Source organism: Hyperolius riggenbachi, chromosome 5, assembly GCF_040937935.1.
Source record: "Hyperolius riggenbachi isolate aHypRig1 chromosome 5, aHypRig1.pri, whole genome shotgun sequence".
Lineage (NCBI taxonomy): Eukaryota > Metazoa > Chordata > Amphibia > Anura > Hyperoliidae > Hyperolius > Hyperolius riggenbachi.
In genome coordinates this window covers 283,933,550-283,948,460 of record NC_090650.1, presented here as the reverse complement: position 1 = coordinate 283,948,460, position 14,911 = coordinate 283,933,550, and the positions used below count along the sequence as shown (strand labels likewise).

General features: G+C 41.6%; 1 protein-coding gene across 7 annotated transcripts in view; it reads left to right on the top strand.

Moving 5' to 3' along the window:
* The window catches only part of KCNG2 (potassium voltage-gated channel modifier subfamily G member 2), a 440,844-nt gene that overhangs the window by 228,570 nt on the left and 197,363 nt on the right, over positions 1–14,911 (top strand). For all 7 annotated transcript variants that reach the window (XR_011020616.1, XR_011020617.1, XM_068234665.1 and 4 more), the window contains one exon: positions 8,230–8,353. The gene's annotated coding sequence lies outside the window, so the exon portion shown is untranslated. The remainder of the gene's footprint in view (positions 1–8,229; positions 8,354–14,911) is intronic.

Below are 14,911 nucleotides of genomic sequence, written 5' to 3'. Positions count from 1 at the left end.
TCAGATAAGACAGCTGCCTTCGTCAAGTTCCATCTAGCCTGTACATGGCTTAAGGTGTCTGCTCACCTGCTCAACACCCTCCAACAAGCAGTTTGGCTAGGTTGGAGGGGCCTGACTTCTTTCTTTCCTCTCCTGGGGTACCCTGACGTTCTTCCCCCATACGGCCTGCTCTCAATGCAGAGAAATGCAGTGGTGGTGCTGAAGTCTCTTACCTTCCCCATTGTCATGCCCATCGCACATCTTCCAGTGCAGCCACCTGCTCTCTGCCTGTCTTGATCTTTGGCACATTGCAGGTATCCATATTCAGCCATATTGTTTTCTGGTCCTAAAAACAGCTAAACTCAGTCATCTATGTGGCATACATGCATTAAAGGCCCAAGAAAAAATCAGCACCAAGTAATATCAATAGTAGAATATCTGTAATTTTACCAATATTCTACTATCCCCGATAGTAAAATATTGGTAATTATACAGATATTCTACTAACCTTTTGTATCACAACTCTCACACTAACCCTCCCATATGTATACATAACACTGTTGTGTGAATACTTCATCCGACTACAAACTACTGAATCTGAGACAGCCTAAGCACTATGAGTCCTATGGGAGGAAAGCACTATAGAAATGTTATTGTGTTGTATTGTATATAACCACTCCCCACTTACCAGTGGCGTAGCTAAGGAGCTGTGGGCCCCGATGCAAGTTTTACAATGGGGCCCCCCAAGCATTCTATACGTAACAATTGATACAGCGCACCAAAACCTTTCAATGGCAACTACAGTGTCAGAGGTGCAAGAAGGGGGTGGGGAACAGTCTGTTAATGATTACTACTATTCAAAGTATAGAAGTGATTATTATGAGCACAGGATCAATAGAGAGCTAATACTGTAGTTGAGGGAGGGGCCCCGATGCAGCCGCTACCTCTGCATCCCTATTGCTACGCCCCTGCCACTTACTCCTAACACTTAACTCAAGCCAGGCGGGTAATTAAAAAGCCAGGCGTTCGGCTACAATGTAGCAAGACTCCGGTGTACTACTGCTCCCAGCAGCTATGTAGCTGTTTGAAATCATACGCCTGCCGCCTTCCATGGAAACCACTATTTTTATGCTCAGCGCGTTTGGCGCCCACTGTTTTTTATGGCTGTGGCCAGTATTTACTATATTTTTTTTATTTTCAGTATTTGCTATATTTAACATGACAAATGTACTGTTTTGCCTATGCGTACGCCATGTTCTGCAAAAGAAGATATATGGTGTTTGGTTTCTTTAGTTTACCAGACTCTACATATTATTATTGCACTTTCTATTTCTTTGTTCAGTAAGCTCTAGGAGGAGGGATGGGGCAGCATCCATATTGCGCAGAATACTGCAGATGATTGCAAGTTATCTGAGCCTGGAAGTATAATGGGGCTCACTAATGATAAAGTCATTTTGTCCAATCTCACCAAATCTATGTAGTAGAGACTGTGAATATACTTTGAATGGATACTTTACATAGTCCCTTATATTACATAGGAGTGGTAAGATCGGATAAAAAAGATTGTATCATTAATGGCAAATTTAAGGTTTTCCTATTTTCCCTAGATTACCATAATTAACCAACATGGCTGTAATCATTTTCATTGGTAACATTGCAGGAGGTGGGAATTTCCCTTTAATCTCCATGAATGGGTTATTATACAGAATGGAACATATGTAAAGTATACGACTCCAGAACCTTTCCTGTTTTTCTCTTGCAGCCAGTCAACTGTCAGTTTCCTACACTGGTTTAGCCCCTCTGTCATATTTAAGATTACTTTGCGGCCCACAAGTCAAAAAGTGTTCCTACCCCTGGTCTGCAGTCAGCCACTTTTATGTATACAAACATACATGAGACCTTACCATAATCATTAGTCTGTCTTTGATGTGAGTTGTGTGGCCATCTTTGTGCAGGTTGTGAGTTTTACTGCTTATACTTTATAATAAAAAAAACAGCATACAGCAAAACAGTACGAGCTGCAGCTGGGAAATATGGCAAGTAGGAAAAAAATAGGAAGCATGAGAAAATATGGGCAAATACACAGTGAGGCCTGTAACCTACTACAGCGGGTTTTTTTAGCGTTTAGGGAGCGCTTTCAATTGCTAGCGTTTTCCCTAAACGCTACTCAATGTAAATGGATGGGACAGATTCCACTAGAGCGATTGCGATTAAGGAATTCGCAATCACAGGACATACAGCATTTTGGAAGTGTTTCCATTTCCAATGAATTGTATAGGAGCAGGGTAATCGCTCCCAAAATCACTTGCAAAACGCTATCACAAATCGCTAGTGTTTGCGATAGCACTTTGTGCTTTCTAGTGGGTTCCAGGCCTGACATGTAGGGAGCAGATAGGGGCTAGGGAAGCCCTGCTAAATGAATGTAATGCTGGGAATACACGGGTCGACCCGGCGGCTCGGTTAGCCGCCAGATCAACCCCCGCCGTGTCCCCGCCGCCGTCCGGATTGATTCCCGCTCGTCCCTGCGGGCGCTTGCTTATCTTCCGCTCGATTCCCCACTATTGTCTGCCGGCGGGGATCGAGCGGGGCATCGATACGGCGGGTCATCGGACCTGTCGTAAATGATCAATCGAGCCATCAGCGGCTCGATTGATAAGGGGAAAACGTATTGTGTATCCTCAGCATAAGTGGTAGGGAGCATCAGGAAGTGACAGTAATGATACTTTAATGCTGGGTACACACTATGAGATTTTATGGTCGATTTACTGTTAGATCGATTATTTCCAACATGTTCAATTTGCTTTCCGATCGATTTCCGACCATTTTCTGATCGATTTCGGTTAACTTGAATCGGAAATCGATCGTAAGATGCTTGGAAATCGATCGGAAAGCAAATCGAACATGTTGGAAATAATCGATCTGACACTAAATCGACCATAAAATCTCATAGTGTGTACCCAGCATAACACTCGTCACTGTGAATATTTAATGCAATTTCCCGCATGCAAGAATTTTCATTTGTGATTTTTCCGGTCTGTTTTCTTGAATCTTTCCTTTGCATTTTTGTGATTTTTGTTTGCATTCATATGTGAATTTTCATTCTGTGTTTTTTAACCATTAACCTCCCTGGCGGTAAGCCCGTGCCGAGCACGGGCTATGCCGCCGGGAGGCACCGCTCAGGCCCCGCTGGGCCGATTTGCATAATTTTTTTTTTGCTGCACGCAGCTAGCACTTTGCTAGCTGCGTGCAGTGCCCGATCGCCGCCGCTACCCGCCGATCCGCCGCTATACGCGTCGCCGCAGCCGCCCCCCCCCCTAGACCCCGTGCGCTGCCTGGCCAATCAGTGCCAGGCAGCGCCGTGGGGTGGATCGGAGTCCCCTTTGACGTCACGACGTCGATGACCTCCAGGAGATCCCGTTCTTTGAACGGCATCTCCTGAGCTCCGATCGCCGGCGGCGATCGGAGGGGCTGGGGGAATGCCGCTGAGCAGCGGCTATCATGTAGCGAGACCTCGTCTCGCTACATGAAAAAAAATAAAATAAAATAAAACGTATTTGCTGCCCCCTGGCGGATTTTGCCAAACCGCCAGGAGGGTTAATACCAATTCATTACATTGTGCACAAAGTTTTTGCGATTTTTCTGCTCTGCAGTTGGCTTGAAACACACATCGCAAACCACACACTAAAAGATACAGACTTGCTAATCAAACGTAAAATGCATAAAAATCGCAAAATGAAAATCACATATGATGAATGCATGAAAATTGCAGCAATTTGAAATAAATTAGAAGTGTGACGATTGCAATTTAGGAAAACCACAAATAGTTTGTCCTTCAAATAAGTGGGAACGCTGCCTGACTGTTTATTATGGTAAAGAGGGGAAGGGTTGTTTCTCTTTAACATATATACATGATTGTAAAAAACAAAAAACAAAAAAAGGGTTGTTTTTCTTTAACATTTATACATGATTGTAAAAAAATTGAAACAATACAACAACAGGTGATCCTGCTCCTTGTATTGTTTTTTTCATTTAATAGTTTTTAAGTTCCAGGCAAAAAAATGTCTTTCAATACTCATTCGGGCACCTTCAGAGAGCTGAAATGCAGAGATTTTTATTTTTACAAAAGAACTTAATAAAAATTCAATTTCAGAACTTTTTAAATGTGATAAAAAAAATAGGCAAAATTTGTCAGCTAAGTTGACTGATGAACAAGTCAAGGCTGCAGGATCTATTACTTTTTGCTATGTTGTAAATACGGTAAGAAGCCAAGCTGCCAAAAATATGAACAAAATAATCAACTAGAGGTAAGAATTGCATAGCAGACTTTATTATTGGTGCCCCAGAGCAGTGGCCCATGTGTACTGTTTCACAACAGTTTAATGCAAAACGTGGTCAAACTTGAAATTGCTTCCTTTAAACGGCTTTAAGGGCATTTTAGATCAGTACAGTGCCTGCTGACGTTAACCAAAATGAAGTGCCAACTCTGAAATACAGCACATACTGAATATGCTTCATAATGAAGAATGGTAGAGACTTACAAACTTTGCAACTTTAAGTTATACTTTTATTTTCTCTTTTAAAATGAAATAATCTGCTCAACATAAAATGAAACTGTCATCCATGAATTCAGATGTTGCGTTACAGACATATGTCTTGACAGATGTCACAATGACTGGATATATTATGTATTAATTATCTGGTTCAAGATTACTGGCAAATAATCATTAGGTGTAAAGTTACCTAACCTATCTGTTACAATGTTTATTTTCTGATGTCAACATTTACACTTGATTACTAATAGGATTAAATGAACTGAGGAAATGACACAAATTAGTGAGGTCTTTCAGCATTCTTACTAACAGTCTATCATCTGGATTTGTCTTTTAATGCTAATAGACATTTCAGTCCCATACTACCTATATACTGTCATTCATTCTCTTTAGCAGATTCTGACAGATACTTCCACAGTGGTAACCATCAGTTAAACATTAGATTATGGAATGTTCATCTGCAATAAACATTTCAGAAAGTTTTAGAGCTGATGGCCTAGATTCTTTTTTCCTATCTATCTCCTTGGGGACCCTCTGCCCAAAATATAGCATAGCACCATCCCTCCCCAATAATCCACATGTATAGTAAATTACATAGTTTGGTTGACCAAACCAGAAAAACTAATAAATAAGCTTTAGGTACATTTCTCTCCTGCACCCTCACATATCCCACCTGATCCTGGTGCATGAAATATAATGAACATGGAACATTTTTAGAACATGAAACATGGTGCACATGCTACTAATCAGCTTTTTACTTTTTAGGGGTGATGGCAAAGCTGTTACAGTCAAAGACTCACACTCCCAGTCACCCTGTATGTTAGGGGGTGTTGCAGGAACTATGGATGTATTGCAGGGAATTGAGGGATGCAGTGCAGGGAACTGTGGGAACTTAGTCATCCTTCATCTTGTTGTTGTCTGTGTAAGAAGAGGGTGTGGCCAAGGAGTAGTGCTTAGACAAGAGGATGTTGACGCTTAAGGCCCATACACACGTCGGATTTTAGCGAACGACCCGTCGTTTGAACGTTCCGTCGTTCGGACGTTTTCGCGTCAAATCCGACGTGTGTACAGACTATCGTTCGGGTGATAAGACTGGTTACCAACGATCCGCCGGGCGGATCGCTGGTAACCAGTCTTATCACCCGAACGATAGTCTGTACACACGTCGGATTTGACGCGAAAACGTCCGAACGACGGAACGTTCAAACGACGAGTCGTTCGCTAAAATCCGACGTGTGTATGGGCCTTAATACAAGATAGAACGTGGCAGTCCATTTGGAGGGGATTTGTATTAATCCCAACACTGGGGCTTCTGGGAAAAAAAATTTTGCATGAAAAGTAACAAATATGATCTTTTTACACCTGAACTAAGAAGGATATAGTGGCTGCTGTATTTATTTCCTTTTAAATAATAACAATTGTCTGCCAAGTCCTGTTTATCTCTTTGGCTTAAGTAGCATCTCAATCACACACCTGAAATAGTACAGCGAGGAACATAAGTATTTGAACAACTGTGATTTTGCAAGTTCTCCCACTTAGAAATCGTGGAAGGCTCTGAAATTCACATTGTAGGTGCATTCCTACTGTAAGAGACAACATGTAAAAAAACAATTCAGGAAATTACTTTTGACCCTGAGAAATCACAAGGTGTTAACATTCTTATGTTACTCATTGAACAGTACATAGCTGATCCAGTCAGACTTCATCAGAGCAGACCTGGTCGGCATGCTTGTTTAGGGTCTATGGCTACTAGTATTTGAGACAGAGGCTCACCAGGGAAGCCAGGAAATTTGCATTGTTTAAAATGAAATAACTATGTCAGCCTTCATATCCCTCTCAGTTCAGGTGTGCTTTAAGAAGCTCAGAGACATAGTTACTGAGAAGAAAATGAATGATTAGCACTAGGTTATACACAATGTAAGCCTACAGCTATTAATAATATATTATTATGTTACACACTTTGTAACTGAATAGAAAGTTTTCCCAGCTCGGTGTGCAGAATTAATCAAAATGGAAATCTAGTTATAAAAGTCAACATTATTTTTATCTTCAACTTGTAATTGATGTGATTTCACTTATTAGGCATTCCTATGTTTGTTTAATAGCAATATCTGAATTGAAGCCTGCCCAGCATGCCTGTTCTGTAGGCAGATGGCTTAACATTTATTTTGCACTGTTAGCAAATCGTTTACCTAAAACAACTCAGCTTGAATACTGCAGAATACTCCTGATGACAAAATAGCAAGGCTTGGTTCAGACCCTCTTTTTAATCATTATGATAGTAAATTTGCATAAAATAGTAATCAGTGACATTGCATCTCTGTACATTTTGCAACAAATCATTTTACCAGGATGTTTTTTCTGAGGTGAGTGCTACTTTATTGGAGAGAAACTTGTCGAAACTTTGCACATTTGTAATTGACACAATTATTTTTGGGTACAAGCTTTGCCCCTAGAAGTCATTTGGGTCTCTCACCGCAGCTCCGGTCTTCTCTGGTGTCCCACTAGCAGCCTGTAAGGATCGCTGACCTCGATGGGTCAGCATCTTGTGCGCATGCATGGGTGAGCATCCACGAGGATGCTCTCACGTCTGCAGGGGAATACTGCACCTGATGAGGTGGGAGCAGGTGCTTGCATGCGCCTGCACATCCACAGAAGATGCCGAGCCATTGGGGGTTGGCAATTCTTAGAAGCTGCAAGCGGGACCCTGGGGAAGACCAGAGCTGCTGCGATGGACACAAATGACTTATAGGGGCTGGAAGAAGCCCCAGGTATGTAAAGCTAGATTTAATTGCTCGCCTCAGAAGTTCTTTAATGCTGGGCATACACGGATTCCCGCTCGGGGATCGAGCGCATTATCAATCCGGCAGGGTATCGGACACGTCGGAAATTATCAATCGAGCCATCAGCGGCTCGATTGATAAGAAGCAATCCATCCGTGTATGCCCAGCTTAAATCTGGACTTCTGACCAGATATACAGTTTATACAATCATGTTGTTTCATGCAAACATTTAGAAAAGCTTAAATAACTGAACTCGACTAAACCACTTTAGGCACTAGTCTTTTTCATTTTCCCCGTAGAACTAGACCATTTTTAGGCTTTGGAAATGTTCTGTACCTTAGTTTTATAGCTAAACCCCTCTCCTTGACACGTGAATCTTGCTTTCATTCAAATTTTCAAAATTTCCAGAAGTTACAGCAAGTTAGTTCATGGTTTTATTAAGCTGTTATGAGCCTTTAGCAGGTACCATGCTGCCGTCTAAAAATGACACACGGTCCACTGGTGGTTCAAGAAAATAATCCCATTATTTTCTACAAGGTACACCAGTGATAAGCATAGCTAATAAGCAAGTTTATAATGACTTACCTCCCTAGATCCTAACAACGGATGATCAATGAGGTGCAAATCATTTCTTCTTGCATTCAAATTTCATGCAAATTATATGCAGTGGAAATTAGATCAGAAGAATTTCCTGTTGATTTTTCTTGGCTGCATAATATTTGCATGGGATTTGAATGCAAGGAGAAATGATTTGCATCTCATCCATCATCCCTAATCCTAACCGACCAGTGCAGAAGCACCACACACTTGCATTTGCTGTGCGCTTATTTGAGGGCGTGCTGTTGTTCTCCATTGGGGGATCCCATATTTTTGTCTTTATTGTTTTACAAAAAAAAATATAATTTATGTATTTACAGGCTATGGAATTTGCTACTTGGACATCACTTCTTTAAGGGATAAAGCTAAAAAATAAACATCAAGGCCTGATGAATTTAAAGCCAAACTTGATGCAAATAAAGAAAAAGATACAATGTAATACAGGTATGTACTCATTTTAATAATAAAATATATGTTCAAAATAAAGTTGACTTTGAGTATGTTGAGCCTCTAACTCTTTTCAGTTGGAAAACAGGAAACATGACATAACACTACTTGAGTCTTATGTCATGTTTCCTGTTTTCCAACTGAAAAAAAGACAAAAGTATAGTCATGTCATCACCTCTTAACAATTTCAGCCCGCGGGTATTTTTCATCTTATGGACGAGAGGAATTTTCCCCTTTCAGCGCTCCTCTTTTTCATTCCCCAATAACTTTATCACTACTTATCACAAATAAATGATCTATACCTTGTTTTTTCCGCCACCAATTAGGCTTTCTTTGGGTGGTACATTATGTTAAAAATTATTTTATCCTAAATGCTTTTTGACAGGAATAATACAAAAAAATTAAAAAAAAAATCATTATTTCTCAGTTTTCTGCCATTATAGTTTAAAAATAATACATGCTACCATAATTAAAATCCACACATTTTATTTGCCCATTTGTTCCGGTTATTGCAACGTTAAAACTATATCCCTAATATAATGTATGGTGACAATATTTTATTTAGAAATAAAGGTGCATTTTTTCAGTTTTACATCCATCACTAATTTTTAGCCCATTATTTAATAATAAGATTCCCTCTTAACATACAGGATCTTCTCAAAAAATTAGCATATTGTGATAAAGTTCATTATTTTCTGTAAAGTACTGATAAACATTAGACTTTCACATATTTTTTGATTCCAATACACACAACTGAAGTAGTTCAAGCCTTTTATTGTTTTAATATTGATGATTTTGGCATACAGCTCATGAAAATCCAAATTTCCTATCTCAAAAAATTAGCATATTTCATCCGACCAATAAAAGAAAAGTGTTTTTAAAACAAAAAAAGTCAAAATTCAAATAATTATGTTCAGTTATGCACTCAATACTTAGTCGGGAATCCTTTTGCAGAAATGACTGCTTCAATGCGGCGTGGCATGGAGGCAATAAGCCTGTGGCACTGCTCTGGTGTTATGGAGGCCCAGGATGCTTCGATAGCGACCTTAAGCTCATCCAGAGTGTTGGGTCTTGCGTCTCTCAACTTTCTCTTCACAATATCCAACAGATTCTCTATGGGGCTCAGGTCAGGAGAGTTGGCAGGCCAATTGAGCACAGTAATACCATGGTCAGTAAATCATTTACCAGTGGTTTTGGCACTGTGAGCAGGTGCCAGGTCGTGCTGAAAAATGAAATCTTCATCTCCATAAAGCTTTTCAGCAGATGGAAGCATGAACCCACTTTTGAACCAGAAACAGCGGCAGAAGCGCCTGACCTGGGCACAGAGAAGCAGCACTGGACTGTTGCTCAGTGGTCCAAAATACTTTTTTCGGATGAGAGCAACTTTTACATGTCATTCGGAAATCAAGGTGCCAGAGTCTGGAGGAAGACTGGGGAGAGGGAAATGCCAAAATGCCTGAAGTCCAGTGTCAAGTACCCACAGTCAGTGATGGTCTGGGGTGCCATGTCAGCTGCTGGTGTTGGTCCACTGTGTTTTATCAAGGGCAGGGTCAATGCAGCTAACTATCAGGAGATTTTGGAGCACTTCATGCTTCCATCTGCTGAAAAGCTTTATGGAGATGAAGATTTCATTTTTCTGCACGACCTGACACCTGCTCACAGTGCCAAAACCACTGGTAAATGGTTTACTGACCATGGTATTACTGTGCTCAATTGGCCTGCCAACTCTCCTGACCTGAACCCCATAAAGAATCTGTGGGATATTGTGAAGAGAAAGAGCTTAAGGCCGCTATCGAAGCATCCTGGGCCTCCATAACACCTGAGCAATGCCACAGGCTGATTGCCTCCATGCCACGCCGCATTGAAGCAGTCATTTCTGCAAAAGGATTCCCGACCAAGTATTGAGTGCATAACTGAACATAATTATTTGAAGGTTGACTTATTTTGTTTTAAAAACACTTTTCTTTTATTGTTCGGATGAAATATGCAAATTTTTTGAGATAGGAAATTTGGGTTTTCATGAGCTGTATGCCAAAATCATCGAAATTAAAACAATAAAAGGCTTGAACTACTTCAGTTGTGTGTATTTGAATCTAAAATATATGAAAGTCTAATGTTTATCAGTACATTACAGAAAATAATGAATTTTATCACAATATGCTAATTTTTCGAGAAGATCCTGTAGATATTATTTTTTTTTCCCTATAGTCAGTAGGTGTATTTTACTATTTGGCCACAAGATGTCCCCGCTGAGCAAAATTCTATGTAGCGTACAATTTCGCTACATAGGATACAATGTATTGTTACATTGTAACAAGTGGAAGTCACGTAGGCTTCCATCGGAAGCCTCCAATCACAGCGACGGCGGGGAGATTATGAATTGAAACATTGTTTCCACTTCTAAATTTAACGATCGGGCGGCGGAAACCGGCGGAAATGACAGCGGGAGCGCGGCAGCTCCATTTACAGAATAAACACTCTTTTTGAACAAAAACAGTGTTTATTCTCGGCAGACATGCTCAGATTGGCACAGGGGACTTTTGTCCCCTGCAGCCAATCCCCCCTGCTAGCAGCAGCAGCAGCGCAATCGCAGGATCGCTTGCAGACCCCTCAAACTGCAGGGACATAACTAGCGCGTCCCTGCGGCTCTAGCACCTGCCTCTGGGGACGTGAAGCTCACGTCCGCGCGGCTGAAATGGTTAAGCCTGGGACATACTTTTAATTATTACTCGCCAATCACTGATCAATTTTATCATCTTCCTGTAGTATGAGGGTTTACCTACACAATCTGCTCCTAGTATTCAATATCTGTTGACCCTCATACTACATGGAGGTGGTAAAATTGGTTAGTGATGGCCAATCATAATTGAAAGTGTGTACCAGGCTTTATACCTATTAGCATGTCTCCCAACAACAGGCGTAGCCATATTTCTCCACAAGTACTGGCAATTTCCACAACAAGTATTCCAAAACTGTTTCCCTGCACCACTCTGCATAGGGAAAATAAAATGAAAATACTCAGCTCTAGTTTGTGTATATGCAATCAATTCCGATGCCTGTATTAGCCTCCTGTAACCCCCTGAACTGGGAGTTAGAGAGTCAGCACTGTGCTAGCAATAAACAGAAAGCTGAGGAGATACCGTAAGTAAGTTTAGATTGCTACCTGGTCCTCCTTGCTGGGCAGAACAGAACTACTGTTTCATGTTCACATGAATGACTAGATGAAATTATAATTATTTTTTGTTCTATTTAGCAATTTACTTGTTTTTCAGCTTTGGGTTCGTACTGCAATATTTTCCATACAGCACATAACATTTGTGCACATTTTTGGTACTTTCTCACTCGAAAATGAGTAATGTTATTACCCTGCATACAAACATTTATGTTAAGCAAGGAGTAGGCTTAAAACAAATGGGTAAAGACTTTGCAAATCAAATATATCTCTATGTACTGGAGCAGGGGTCAGGAACCTTTTTGACTTAGCGAGCCATATGCCACATATTTTAAAATGTAATTGTGTGAGAGCCATACAGTATGTTTCAAACTGGGACAGTGTGCATGCGCAGCAGAGGGCTCACGTCCCTGTTGCCATGGGGATGTGTACACAGTTGATCCTCCAGGCAGCAGAAGTATCAGACACTCTTGGGTTTCAACAACATCAGCAATTTCCCAGAGAGCCAGACAGGAGAAATACCAACTAACAGCCTGTACAATTAGGTAGCTGACTTGGGAGTTGATTCACATTGTAGGACGAGATCCCCGCACTTTGGCCCAATAGGCTGCTGTGACAGACAGCCTATTGGGCCAATCAAAGTGTGGGGGTCTCGTCCTACAAAGTCACTGGACCTGACAAGGTCCAAGGTGGGACAATTGGAGCGGCCGTTAGCTTTGGTGGGAGTGGGAGTAAGTTAGTAAATAATATAAAGTATCTAGGAATAATTTTAGCAAGAAACCCACAGGAGCTATGAACTTAGTTTTGGAAAATTGATCAATAAGATAATTGCACAGCTAAAGACATGGAAAGATCTTCCCTTGAATCTAACTGGACTGCCATGTTTTCTTAAAATGGTGTCATTTGGTAAGATTTTGTATCCCATGCAGAACATACCAATGCTTCTCAAACATAAGGATATACAGAGATTACAGCAAGCATTCACTGATTTTATGTGGAAGCGTAGAAAACACAGGATTGCGTTATCCAAACGTCAACTACCAAAGAATTGACCCAGAGGCAACTAAAAAAATTCTTGCAGGCAATGAGACTGTTCGTCAACTAATACCATATGAGGTTTGGAGGGAATTACATTTGTTGTTTATACATAAAGCAAAGCGAAATACGCATTTGATATACGACATAGAGGTCCTCCTCCTAACTCTAAATATGTACCTCAATGTCCTAAATGTAAGCTTCCAAATGCTTATTTATTCCATTGCGTGTGGGAATGCCCTATAGTGGTGGGATATTGGAATAAAGTGTGCAGGCTAATTAAATGGATGTGTAAGAGGGATGTGCAGAGGGACCCATGGATGTTGCTATTTAATTATTGGAACCCTGAAAAGGGATGATGAGAAGTTTTCAAACCAACTAATTTAGTACATATAATATTAAGAGCAGCTAGAAAGGTGTTGTATAACAGGTGGATTTATCCTACGATCCCTTCTTTAAGGGAGCTTAAAAAGGAGCTAAAATGTTTGTTTGATAGAGAAAATGTTTTAACTTTAGCACATAAAGAAAATAGGACAAAAATTGTTTTCTACTTGGAAGAAATTTATTGAATTCTATTATAAGCCTAAGGAAATAGCAACACTCATGGACCCTTTTAACCTCTTGAGGACCATGGTTTTAAACCCCCCTAGTGACCAGGCTATTTTCTACTTAATTGGCCACTGCAGCTTTAAGGCCAAGCTGCAGGGCCGCACAACACAGCACACAAGTGACCCCCCCCCCCCCTTTTCCCCCCACCAACAGAGCTCTCTGTTGGTGGGGTCTGATCGCCCCCTCTGTGTTAATTTTTTTTTAAATAATTTTTTTTTTAATATTAATTACTATTTTTTTTATTTTATTTTTTTACAACCCCTCCCTCCCCCTAGCTGGCCAATCACGGCGATCGGTTGTCATAGGCTTCTGCCTATGAGAGCCGATCGCTCTCTTGTCCCCAAGGAGGACAGCCGTGTCATACGGCTGTCCCCAGTACAGCGCTGCTGCTGATCGCAGTGCTGTACATGTAAATACACGGCGGTGCTCCGCCCATCAAGCAGGAGATGCACGTGCAGCCAGCGCACGATCTCCTGCAAACTGCTGCCCCAGGACTTTACGCCGATCGGCGTTAGGCGGTCCTGGGGCTGCCGCCGCGGCCACGCCCGTCCGGCGTGACGCGGTCGGCAAGCAGTTAAATATACCTCATGGTATTGTAAAGAACAAATTTTAGGCACTCTTGGAAAACTTGAGGTAGCTACATCGCATTCTTAGTTCTAGTTTTTTTAATGCTTTAGGAGTACAACATGGAGTGTAAACAGAAATCTGCTCTTGACGTCCCTCATTGGGGAGAGATAGCCTGATTGGTTGTAAGCATGATACAGTGCGATTTCAAATGTATAGAAAGTTATGTATGTTCCTTAGAGATGGCTCAAACCTCCGACTTTCAATTCGCGAACCTCGAATGCGATAGACTTCAATGGGGATGCGAACTTTGAAAACTAGAAACATTTATGCTGGCCACAAAAGTGATGGAAAAGATGTTTCAAGGGGTCTAACACCTGGAGGGGGGCATGGCGGAGTGAGATACACACCAAAAGCCCCCGGGGAAAATCAGGATTTGACACACAGCAGCGTTTTAAGGGCAGAAATCACATTGCATGCTAAATTGGAGTCCTAAAGTGCTTTAAAATATCTTGCATGTGTATACATAAATCAGGGAGTGTAATTAGAGTACTGCTTCACACTGACAGACCAAACTCACTGTGTAATGCACCGCAAACAGCTGTTTGTGTAGTGACGGTCGTGCTGGACTGGTGCGCACCATGGCCAGAGTGCAGGCCATGGCCGTTTTCAAGCCCATATGGTCGCCGGGCTGAGGTAGCTTAATGACAGAACAACAGTGACTGTCCAGTTGATCGAATTTGGTCTGTCCACAATTAAGCAACGACCTTTTTATCTTGGGTGTGCCAACCGAGACACCATCCCCCCCCCCCCCCCCCCCGAGACACTCATATAGCCCACGGTCATTGCTTCATTGGGATACGCAAGTCCCTTCACCGCTGCAAGGTAACGATCACGAAGGGGAATTGACACACGTACATACCTTTTGTTTTGTTGTTGCAGCTGCAGTGCAGCCAGAAAAATTAGGCAGACATGTACGTGCACCATAAAAATTATTATATCGGCCGTTGCCCGCAGCGGCCTTAAAAATTCAGGAAACTGCCTGGAGTCCTGGACCCTGTTGGTGGTGGCGGAGAAGGCAGTCAAGTGGCCTGCAGGCAGAAATGCTGTGTCTTGGGGCAGGCAGCCAGTCACACAGCGTGCAGGCAGAGATGCTGTGTGTGGGGACTGTCTTA